The sequence below is a fragment of the Hyperoodon ampullatus genome, assembly GCF_949752795.1.
Source record: "Hyperoodon ampullatus genome assembly, chromosome: 3".
NCBI classification, from domain to species: domain Eukaryota; kingdom Metazoa; phylum Chordata; class Mammalia; order Artiodactyla; family Ziphiidae; genus Hyperoodon; species Hyperoodon ampullatus.
The window spans coordinates 50,839,039-50,851,216 of NC_136916.1; positions in this window are offsets into that span (position 1 = coordinate 50,839,039).

Consider the following 12,178-nt stretch of genomic DNA (forward strand, 5'->3'; position numbering starts at 1 on the left):
GAAGTATGAAGCCAGTTCTGCAACCCAAGAGGCCAAAGTTGGTGCAGGGATGCTATGGGTCATCAAAAGTTGGGGGAGAGCTAAGCTAGGTATCAAGGGGGAAGGTGAGGACACTATGATTTGTTAAAAATTTCAAAGGACAAGGGCAAAGTCTGAACAGGAGATGAGGCCAAGGTTCTGCAGCTGGAACGACACAGAGGCAAGTAGGAGGAGAGCAAGGAGCGTGGTAGACAGGCTGCAGGTGAGGCTGAAGTGGCAGCCACTTGCCTCTGTGGCCCAAGCTCATGTGATACCTGGGGGTCAGCCTTGGTTAACATGAAGAGCAGACAGGGATGCTAATCGTCTCTGCCACTGCTTCAGCCAACAATGCAAAAAAGGAGAACAAGAAGGAGGAGGAGAGGAGGACGATGACAGTGGAGGAGAGCACTGTGAGGGAGGACACTGTGCGACTGTGACACAGAGAGAAGAGGACAGTCTGTACTCCTGACCTAGGCATACCTATCATCTCTTATCATCTCCACCTTAGTCTCTGCATCTGGGAACTAGGCATTTTAGCCCAGATCTTCTGTGAGGCTTTTGCTAGCTCTTAAATTTATAAGACCTTGCTAAAAACAGAGTTTCAAATTCTGTAAGACTCCATTAAAACAATCACTGAAAGATTCATAATCCGACTTTATTACTCAGGCAGGAGAATTTTGGTTCGACTCCTCAACACTTTGGCATCTGGTTTTCCTGGGGCCCTTGATAAGAACTCCTGATTGCTTTCTAACAGGGTGGATCTCAGGACTGTGTTAGAAGCGAAAGGCAAACAGATGGGTGAGCTGCTCTAATCAGCTCTAGTTGCAGTTTTTTCCTTTTGTCTTTTCAAATAGAGGTTAGTCTTCCCCAAATCCCAATGCTCCACTCCCTAATTTGGAGATGAACCAGATGATTTCACTGGTCTTTCCCTTCTCTGGTTTCTATGACTCATCAACTACAGCAACCAGGGTGGGGTTAAAAAAAACAACCCTAATATTCAGGTTATGCCGCAGCTCAAAAGGAAGGAATCTAAGAAAAGCTGTTAAGATTGTAAAACAATGAAAAAAACATATGACTCACAATACTCCTAACTTGTTAATGTTTCCCAGGTCTCCCTATATCCGGTGCCCCAATCTTTTCTCTTTAATTATCAATTACATGAATGTTTTGTTTATCAAGTGTTTTACACATATTTTTCTATGAAATTAGTAAAATCCTTAATCTAGTATAGATAGAAGCCTACTTGATTTTGATCACTCATGTCCCTGAGAAAGCTGCCAGTATCTATCTGACTATAGAAATCAGGGTAAATTCATTCAATTTAACCAACATTGAGTATCCACTATATGCCAGGTACTAGGGCAAGACTGCATAGCAGATGTGTAATAGGAGAAAACACATTAACTCTAACTTCAAGATCTGGTGGAGGTAAATGAGTAATTGTAACTTAACAAATGTATCAGAAATGAAATCAAAATGCTAGGGGAGCCCAGCAGCAGTTAACCCTTAGAGAAAGGAAGTAAGATAGTCCCTCTTGGTCAACGCATTCACAGTTACTCATAGCTATTTGAAGTCATTGTGCAATCATAAAAGAGGAAATGTACCATATACCAAAGTACTCCATATCCATGGGAAGCATCAATGTAGAGAGATGTGGCTGTTAATTTTTAAAAATTTCATTCCAGGGACTTCCTGGCGCAGTGGTTAAGAATCCACCTGCCAATGCAGGCGACACGGGTTCGAACCCTGGTCTGGGAAGATCCCACATGCCATGGAACAACTAAGCCCGTGTGCCACAACTACTGAGCCTGCGCTCTAGAACCCGCGAGCCACAACTACTGAGCCCACGTGCCATAACTACGGAAGCCCACGCACCTAGAGCTCATGCTCTGCAACAAGAGAAGCCACCGCAGTGAGAAGCCCGCGCACCGCAACGAAGAGTAGCCCCGCTCACTGCAACTAGAGAAAGCCCGTGCACAGCAACGAAGACCCAATGCAGCCAAAAGTAAATAAATAAAATAAATTAATTTTAAAAAAAAGAAAAAAAATTTCATTCCATTATAAAAACTGGTAAAGAGGATTAGTCACTGGAGAAGGTGTATATTTATTTAATGGCACCATTGTCTAAACTGTGGAAATATTTTTAGAAATCCTCCACTTAAGTATTTCCCTCAGAGCCTAAGGCAAATCCTGGTCACTTGAGAGAGTTTTGAGGAACAGCTAAAGGTCACTCTGAGACAAGGTCTATGACTAAGAGAGCAAAAAATAGCAGGAGGAGAGAATACCACCAACTAGGGTTAAAAACACATGAAGAAAAAAAAAAAATGAAGGCGTGATCGGGCCCTTGTTTAATTACATTGTTCAATGGACTCAGTAGTACTTTTTTCTAGTTTTAAGGAAATTTGATTGTTCTGATATTAGGTCTGAAGTGGATATCTATCAGCCCAATAAAGTTTTCAGAGTTCCTGAGATGCTAAATATTCAAAATTATGTAATACTATTTAAAAGTAATGTTTTTGGTGAAAAATGTCCAAAAATATACTGGATTGAAGTGGAATCTTCAATAATGACATATCTATGGATGAGGTACTTATATAACAAAAAAAATTCTCAAAAACCCAATACTCCCATGGGCAAGGGAATAGCCAAGTTTGCTGCAGTTTCCAGTGAATGACATCAGCCTCCTGTAAGTCTCCAGAAAAATGAATTCAGTTAGTACCATCAGTCCCTTTCCCATTCCAGAGCCAGTGGTATTCATGTGGGCATTCTGGAGAGCTGGAACAAACCTAGACAGAACCCCAGACAGCTGCAGAGGAAAAGGAAAAGGCACAGAGTTGGTGGATACAGAGCTGCCCCAGAGACCTCTACCAGCCAGTTCTCACAAAGGTTGACTACTCTCCTGGACCTGCAGTTATTCTTCCTTCATAAACAGAAATCATTTCTCAGAATTGTTAATATTGCTTTTGTTAGTCTTTTAACAAGTTGGTCTGCTTATAAGTTAGGAACATAAAAAAAAGAATCATCCACCTTGTATTGTTAAAAAAAAAACCAACATGAAGCATGAACACACTTGATACCAAACTGAAAAGGAATGGGGGGGCGGGGGCATGTCCTGAGACCCACTTGGGTTAGCAATGTTGGTCTCCATATTATTATTAAGTTTTAACGGGTTAAGTTCAATTTTCTCTCTCAAGGCTGTAGTATCCATTTTAAACGTTTAAACATTAACATAAATATCACGTAAACATTGAAACGTTCTGGGAGGAGGTCATGCTGTGATTTACACAGATTCTCAAGTCCCTGAGGGAGGGCAACTTGGGTTTCAATCTGGGCACTGCTGCTTGCCTCACTTTCTTTTTCTTTCCTACACTCCAGAGTCCAAGCTTTAAAAAGTTAGGAGAGGGCTTCCCTGGTGGCGCAGTGGTTGAGAGTCTGCCTGCCGATGCAGGGGACACGGGTTCATGCCCCGGTCTGGGAGGATCCCACATGCCGCAGAGCGGCTGGGCCCGTGAGCCATGGCTGCTGAGCCTGCGCATCCGGAGCCTGTGCTCCGCAGCGGGAGAGGCCACAGCAGTGAGACGCCCACGTACCGCAAAAAAGAAAAAAAAAAAAAAAAAAGTTAGGAGAGTCCAGCTAGGTAAAAGTAACATTTAAAGAGTTAACCATCCTTCATTAAGCGACCTTCTTGGGAGGATATCACTTTTTTGTTGTTTTGCAGATTTAGAATCCACTTCCAAGTGATACAACTGGAATTTGATTCCCCAAAGAACAACTTTTGCAAAGGAACCCTTATCCCATTTAGCTCTGAGCCCTAGAGGAAGGAGAGGCGTCTGACTTAACCTTGTGTGAGGATCTGTAGGACTTATTACCCATTTCTGACGTGTCCAACTACAGTAGATTTAAGATCTGCACCTTCTATCTCACTGGCTCGGCCACATTCTCACAAATCTGGCAGGCATATTTGGTACTGCAGAAACAAAGGTGAACGGATTGCTGATTAACTTGATCACCATAACCTCAGGTTTAGACTGAAAAATAGCCTCCCTTGATTCCCCCACCCTCAGGCTTCCCTACTGTCCATTCTGCCTCCCAATCTATCTGACATATTACTGCCATACTTTCCATTATAGAAGTTTAATCATGTTGCTCACCTCGACTGCCACCCTCATTAAAAAGCTTTTGATTACTCCCCATCTCAAGACAATGCCCTCTGTTTCTAAGAAGGCACTCAGGGCTTTTTATTAAGTTCTCCGAAGTACACTTTCTTAGGTTCCTTTTGGTCTCTTCACCATAGTTACCCTGAGCGGGCCTTAGGCACCCTGGATATCCTGCCATTACAACATGCTGTGCATGTTTCTACCTCTGCAGCATGGATCATACTTTGTCCCTCAGCTTGAAATTTCCCTTCCAGTCTGACAAGCTCCTTTCAAGTTTTAACTCAAATGACATCTCCAATTGATGTGATCTGACAATTCTTCACATTTATACAGTGACTTGCAGTTTAAAAAGAAGTTTTATATCCATTATTTATTGGAAGGTCACTAGAGCCTGTAGAATATGCTGGGAAGGCATCAAATTCTGGATTTTACAGATGAAAAGACCCAGGCTCAAAGAGGGGAGAGATGCAGCCTTAGCAAATGGTGGAGTTGAGACTAACTCAGGGCTCTCTGCTACCCCCTCATCGCTCGCCTCTTCCAACAAACTCTGGACTGGCTACTTCTAAGACTTAGCCTCTCTTACCTCTCCAAGTTGCAGCTGACAGTCTTTAAACATTCTAAAGACTTCTCCCACTGCAGGATGTGAATTAACTCTAGCAGGGGCTCCTGGGAGGCAGAAGGCTTGGCTGACAGCAAACTCAGCACTCCCTCATATGCAAAATGACATTTTGGCCTTAGGCACTTAGTTACACAGTCCTCGCTCCTTAAGAGTAAAAGTTTTCAGGCACTAGAATGAGCATTAAAAAAAGCCAAACTGAATTAGGGACTGACCTACCACTTTATTAGCTTCCCAACATATACACAGACATTCAAGCCTGTTGCACTGTGATTTCAGTCTCCCTCACCCTCTTCCTGAACTCCAAAGAACTCATTGTATAATTGGACAGAGACTATTTCCAGCTGCCCACTGCAGCACTTGGGAAACTATAATTTGCATCACTTTTGGTGGGGCAGAGGGCAGACAATATACTTGTAAAATGTATTCAATTATGTATTTTTCACATTAGTAAAACTGCTGTTTGCACATTGTTGGGACCCAAGACTAGCTAAACATAAAACACAAACTCCATAAAATACACTCTATTTCTTAGTTTTATAGAAATGTTAACTTTCTCATTCAATTAAACAAAGAGATTGTAATCACTTTCTTACTTATTTCGGACTCATTTCTCACTTCAGTTGAAAACTTTCAGGGGTAAATTTAAATATTGCCTCATGGAGGATGATGCAGTCAGTAAGACTGTTCCTGGACACAACATCCTATTTATTTAGAGTCCTATCTAACAGGCTAAAATCAAAATACCTTCCTTACAGTTTAGTTTCTGCAGTCTAAGTTGGGCAGAATTTTGTTGAAAGAGCAGTTTGCAAACTGGGGAGTTGAGTTTACTTGGCATTCACACACCCCAGAGCTGTGGAGCAGGCTTCTCTTCAGCATGCCGGTGACTGGACATGGGTCTCACTCTTTGACAAGGGAAGTTTGTTGTTTTTTTTTCTGCCGAAGAAAGAATCACAGATTACATATTCATGTCCAAACAAGTTTTGGGTGCTAGATAGAATGTTTTTAAGAGGTTTTAAATACAGGGTCTTCCAAATTGTTAAATCTAACCTGAATTTATACTTACCTTGTTGCTCTTAAATGACAAATAGTAACATTGTGAGTTAGACAGTATTGTAAAAATGTATCCAAAACATGGAACTTCAGTCTTTCTTGAGAGGTGACTGGCATGGCCTTTAATAAGCACAAGTTTTTATTTTTATTATTTATTTATTGCTTGCTTGCTTGCTTGTGGGATCTTAATTCCCCGCCCAGGGATCGAACCTGGGCCCTCAGCAGTGAGAGTGTGGAGTCCTAACCACTGGACCACCAAGGGTTTCCCTAAATACAAGTTTTAAAATTTATTTTCTTGTGCAGGGCTCATAGCTGCCCATAGACTTGCCCTTATGAGTAAGGGATCTAAGACTGAGTTAGAGACAACTTAGCTGCATGCTGGTATATGGGGAGGTATCAGCACAATTTAGTAGGTGTTGATGCAGCATCTGGAGGCTGCCTCATGCTGTGCTTGGTCTTGGGTTAGACACACAGCTGTATAAAAACATAATCGTTGCCTGCAAGGAGTTTACAGTCTGTTTACTGACTTGTGCAAAATACTTGAAAGAGAATAATGTAGGTAACAACTGAGATTCAAAATTTGTGGTATTATAATAAGTACAGTAGGAATTTAAAGCAGAAAAGTTTTGTTTTTAGGGTTTTGAACTGTAAGGAAAATTTCATGCCCGGGACCCTAAAAACAGGAGTGCCTGATTCCCCCACCCCCTGCCACTTCATTTAGATTCTTTTGTCTTTCTGCCTGATTATTCAATCTAATAGCCTTTTCCCTTCAGTCTTCATCCTCCTTGACCTTCCTATAATACCTGACACTGAACAATACATTTTTCACAAACTTTTGTTTTTAATTAATTAATTTTCTATTTATTTCTGGCTGTGTTGGGTCTTTGTTGCTGCATGTCGTTTTTCTCTAGTTGCGGTCAGCAGGGGCTACTCTTTGTTGCAGTGCACAGGCTTCTCATTGCGGTGGCTTCTCTTGTTGCAGAGCACGGGCTGTAGGCGCATGGGCTTCAGTAGTTATGACACACGGGCTCAGTAGTTGTGGCGTGCAGGCTTCAGTAGTTGTGGCCCGCGAGCTCTAGAGCACAGGCTCAGTAGTTGTGGTGCCCAGGCTTAGTTGCTCCACGGCATGTGGGATCTTCCCAGACCAGGGCTTGAACCTATGTCCCCTGCATTGGAAGGCGGATTCTTAACCACTGCGCTACCAGGGTAGTCCCTTCACAAACTTTCTATTCTGAAATAATCTCAAATTTATAAAGAAGTTGTAGAAATAGTACATATAGCTCCTATATACCTTTCACCAAGACTCCCTGTTAACGTTTCTCTGCCCAAGTCCTCCAATTTGAGACTAAGTTGTAGACATGATGTTCCATTACCAATTTTTACTTCAGTGTTTATTTCCTAAGTACAAGGCATGCTCTTAACATAACCACAGCAAAGGAAATTAACATAGATACATTAGTACCATGTAGTCTACAAACTCCAAGTTTTGCTGGTTGTTCCAATAATGTCCTTTACTGGACTATACATACAAACCAGGATTATGAGTCCCATTAACTTAGTCTTTAAGTAAAACAGTCCTCCAGTGTCTCTTTCATGATCCTGTCAGTTTTGAAGACTGCTGACCAATTACTTTACAGACTACGCCTTTGAGTTTCTCTGGTATTTCCTTATAACTTATGCATATTTGGCAGGAACATACCACAAAAGTGATGCTGTGTTCTTCGTGCATACCTAGAAACACACATTGTTAATTTGTCTCATTACTGGTGATATCAACTTTAGTTACTTGGTTAAAATAGTTTCTGCCAGGTTTCTTCAGCATTAAGTAAACTAATAAGTATGTTATACTTATTAATAATAACTATCTAGCAGTGAGATTCTTTAAGACTATGCAAATATTCCCATTTGCCATCAAATTTTCACCCACTGCATTTAGCATCCTTTGATGATTTTTAGCTTTATTATTATTATAATGGTTGCAAATTGTGACTTCTCTAATTCCATCATTCTCTCTAGATTAATTCATTGGCATTCTACCAAAGAATATTCCCTTTTGCCCCATTTTTAATTCACTCATATCTGTATGAGCTTGTGGACTACTATTTTACTCAAAGGATTTCAATCTGTTACTATCATTATTTCATGCTCAAATTACAACCGACCTGGGAACTCCTTTAAGCTAGCTCCTGTGTTCTTTTGACATGCACCCATCATTCTTTGAGCATTTTCACACTTCCAGGTTCATCTTACAGCTTCCCTTCCCCATTCTTGGAATTAGTAATTTCTCCAAGGAGCCCCCGTTTCTTTAAGTGAAGAATGGGACTTGGAAACCAAGATCTGGGTGCTCGTGCTAGGTGTGCTCATTACTACTAGAGTGCCATTGCTTCTAGACCCTATCAGCAGAATTAGGAAACATGTATGCATAGGTACACACACACATCTATTTCTCCATCTCTCTATATATTAAGTACCATGATTTCATTTCTAATTCCAAACCAATACTACAGGGTTTATTCTTGCCTTCCTCTGTCCCATTATCCTCAATGTATTTATTTCCTCAATTAATCTGGTATGTAACCAAACTCCTAGCCCCTTGACCCAAATAAAGGGGAAGTGGAAGAAAAAGAGTTAAAAAAAAAAAAAAAAGGCCACCTTGGTTGCAGACATGCACCTATTTCTTGGTATGTCAGCCCAAAGGTGGGTCCCCAACTTTCCTGTTTCTAAGTTGCAGACCCAATTTTCAGTCCATAGGTTCTATAGGATATCACCTTAATTGTACTGCCAACATTTGGTTGAAAACATAACTAGTTGTCTGTTCACCCCATCCATATTCTCCCTCTAATATTTTCATATTGTAAAATAGTATGAAGACTTTTTCCTTTCTAAATAAACCTTTATATTGTAATTCCTAAAATTCATCATGTCATCTTGCTCAAAAAGCCTTCAATAGATCTTCATTGCTTTTATTGATTGATTGATTGATTTAATACATTTATTTATTTTTGGCTGCGTTGGGTCTTTGTTGCCGCGTGCGGGATTTCTCTAGTTGCAGTGAGCCGGGGCTACTCTTTGTTGTGGTGCATGGGCTTCTCGTTGTCGTGGCTTCTCTTGTAGAGCACGGGCTCTAGGCGTGAGGGCTTCAGTAGTTGTGGCACACGGGCTCAGTAGTTGTGGCTCGCAGGCTCTAGAGTGCAAGCTCAGTAGTTGTGGCACACGTGCTTAGTTGCTCCACGGCATGTAGGATCTTCCCGGACCAGGGCTTGAACTCGTGTCGCCTGCGTTGGCAGGCGGATTCTTAGCCACTGCGCCACCAGGGAAGCCCTCTTCATTGTTTTTAGAATCAAATCAAACCATCTGGAAATAACAGTCAATACCTTCCGCTATCAAGCGTTAACTTACCTCTTCAACTTCATCTTCCATTTATCATCCTTTACCTCCATGCTTATTAAATAAGCATATTCGCTATTTCCTAAAACTAGCTCTTTTCATAAGAATTTCCATCATGCCCTGATGCTTTGCTTCCTTTTTATCCACATTAATATTTTACTTGTCTTTCAAACACAGTTTAAAAGTCATTTCTACCATGAGTTTCTCTTACTTCCAAGTATCCCTTTTTCTTACTCCCGTCACTATTACGTCACTTGAATATTCTGCTCTGTATTATAGCTAATTGTGCATACCTATCTCCCCAACTAGATTAGGTAACACCCTTAAGGCAGAAACCAATCTTATTTATCTTTAAATCTCAAGAGACTGGTATAATGTATTACAATAGATGCTCAAATATGCATCATCAACTCAACAGAACAGAGGATAGGCAAAGTTTTGAGAGGCATGAATAAATGCAAGCAGATGTAGCTTTACGTGTAAAAGCATGCAGGTAGGGACAAGAATGGCTACTTTGTGTGTTGGTAAAGCCTGACTGGAGCAGATGTTGCATTAATGCAGGGCTTGGGAGAGACCTGAGACCCATGGCAATGGTGTGGCACTGCCTTACTGGAGTGCGCCTTTTAAAAGTAACATGCACATACTTTTCTGGACTGTGTATTTTTGGGTAAGCAAAACCTGGGGTGGGGAATATAAAAAGATTTCCTTTTCCCCTCTAAGAAATGCACATTCTTCAAGAAAAGGGAAGGAGTAATTCAAGCCACTAACCACAGATTTTTTAGGTTTCTTCACTTTCAAAACAGCAATTAATTTACACTCAGGCTTACCCCCAACCCCAGTTCCTTAGAGAATTAACCAGGTTATACCATGCATGTACAACTAAAAACTAACCCTTGGTAGGTCCTTGCTTGATCACTTTCTAACAGTAGCTCATATATTGAAAGCAAACATATACGCCAAGGTAACTGAATCTTCCTATCTGTTGAGGCAACCTGGAGACCGATCCTAGAAATATATGCCTGGGCCTCGACTCAGTAAGCTTTGCTCAGCAGATCAGACCCAATCCCCAGATAGACGCTTGTGTGTCTGCCCTTATGTACTTTGATAAGAAGTCTGGACACTAGCAGAGGGAAGACAGCAAGAGTGGAAGGATCAATGAAATGCATACCCTTTATTTCTACATCTCAGTGAGAAACTCGATAAATCCTGACATCACTAAGGTTTGGTTAAAAAGTACCTACCATACTCAGCCATAAAAAAGAAACGAAATTGAGTTATTTGTAGTGAGGTGGATGGACCTAGAGTCTGTCATAGAGTGAAGTAAGTCAGAAAGAGAAAAACAGATACCGTATGCTAACACATATATATGGAATCTAAAAAAAAAAACAAAAAAAAAACAATGGTTATGAAGAACCTAGGGGCAGGACAGGAATAAAGATGCAGATGTAGATAATGGACTTGAGGACACAGGGAGGGGGAAGGGTAAGCTGGGACAAAGTGAGAGAGTGGCATGGACATATATACGCTACCAAATGTAAAATAGCTAGCTAGTGGGAAGCAGCCGCATAGCATGGGGAGATCAGTTCGGTGCTTTGTGACCACCTAGAGGGGTGGGATAGGGAGGGTGGGAGGGAGACGCAAGAGGGAGGAGATATGTATATGTATAGCTGATTCACTTTGTTATGAAGCAGGAACTAACACACCATTGTAAAGCAATTATACTCCAATAAAGATGTTAAAAAAAAAAGTACCTACCATATGCCTATAAAACATGAAAAACATCTTAATATCTCTACCAGCATGTCCATCAAGAACTTCATATTTAGCATGTTGGTAATAAAATATTAACAAGTGTTCTCTCCCCTCTCTACCTTAAACCTGTGCCTCCTTCTAATATCTCTAAAACGTTCATGGTGTCCAAACACAAAATCCAAGTAGAAATGGAAAGGAATAGGCTAACTTCCTTTGCAGTTACAAAAGAAGATCCAAACAGAGCTATTTCCAAGTTTTGCAATAAAGATTTTCATTGTTTCCACCTCACTTTCTTATTCCTTAACATTCATAAATCTGACTTCCATTGTAGCCACTTTAACGAAACTTCTCCTTTTACTGAAGTTCTATGGTTCTTCCTGGGGCTCTATTCATGGTCCTTTCTTCATTTCACTCATTACTGCTATGTCATCCTTTTCTCTGATTTCAATCACCACAGATACACCAACAATTCCCAAATCTGTACTGAAGAGATCAGGCTTCTCTCTCGAGTTCAAAACTCAAATGATCAACTACCTTTGACACCAACTATCTCTATGTCAGATTTAACATGTTGGTAGTAAGGAACTTTTAAAAAGTGTCCTCTCTTTTCTCTCCACCTTAAAGCTATTTCTTCTGTATTCCTAAAATGTTCATGGCATTTGTGAAGGTTTAAAAACATGTTCACTAAATCTTTTTATACTCCTCCCTTCACGAGGTGAAGCCTGAGTGTGGACTTAGTGACTTATTTCTAACAAGGAGAATATGGCATAAGTGACAGTATTTGACTTCCAGGACTAGGCCTTAAAAGACACTCTGGCTTCCTCCTTGCTCTGTCTTGGACTGCTCTCTCTGGGGTAAGCCAGCTGCTACATCAAGAGGACACTCAAGCAGACCTATAGAGAGGTACCTGTGGTGAGCATGAGGCTTCCTGCTAACAGCCAACAAGAGACTGAGAACTTCCATTGCTACCACAAGAGAGCTTCCTTGGAAGCAGATGCTCCAGCCCCACGCAAGCCTTCAGACAACTGCAGCCCCAGCCAACAGCTTGACTGCAACTTTATGAGGCCTTGAGCCAGAGGCACGCAGCTAAGCTGCACCTGGACTCCTGACCCACAGAAACTCTGAGATAATAATTATTTGTAGTTCTAACTAGTAAGTTTTGGGGTAACTTATTATGCAGCAATAATGGCACACC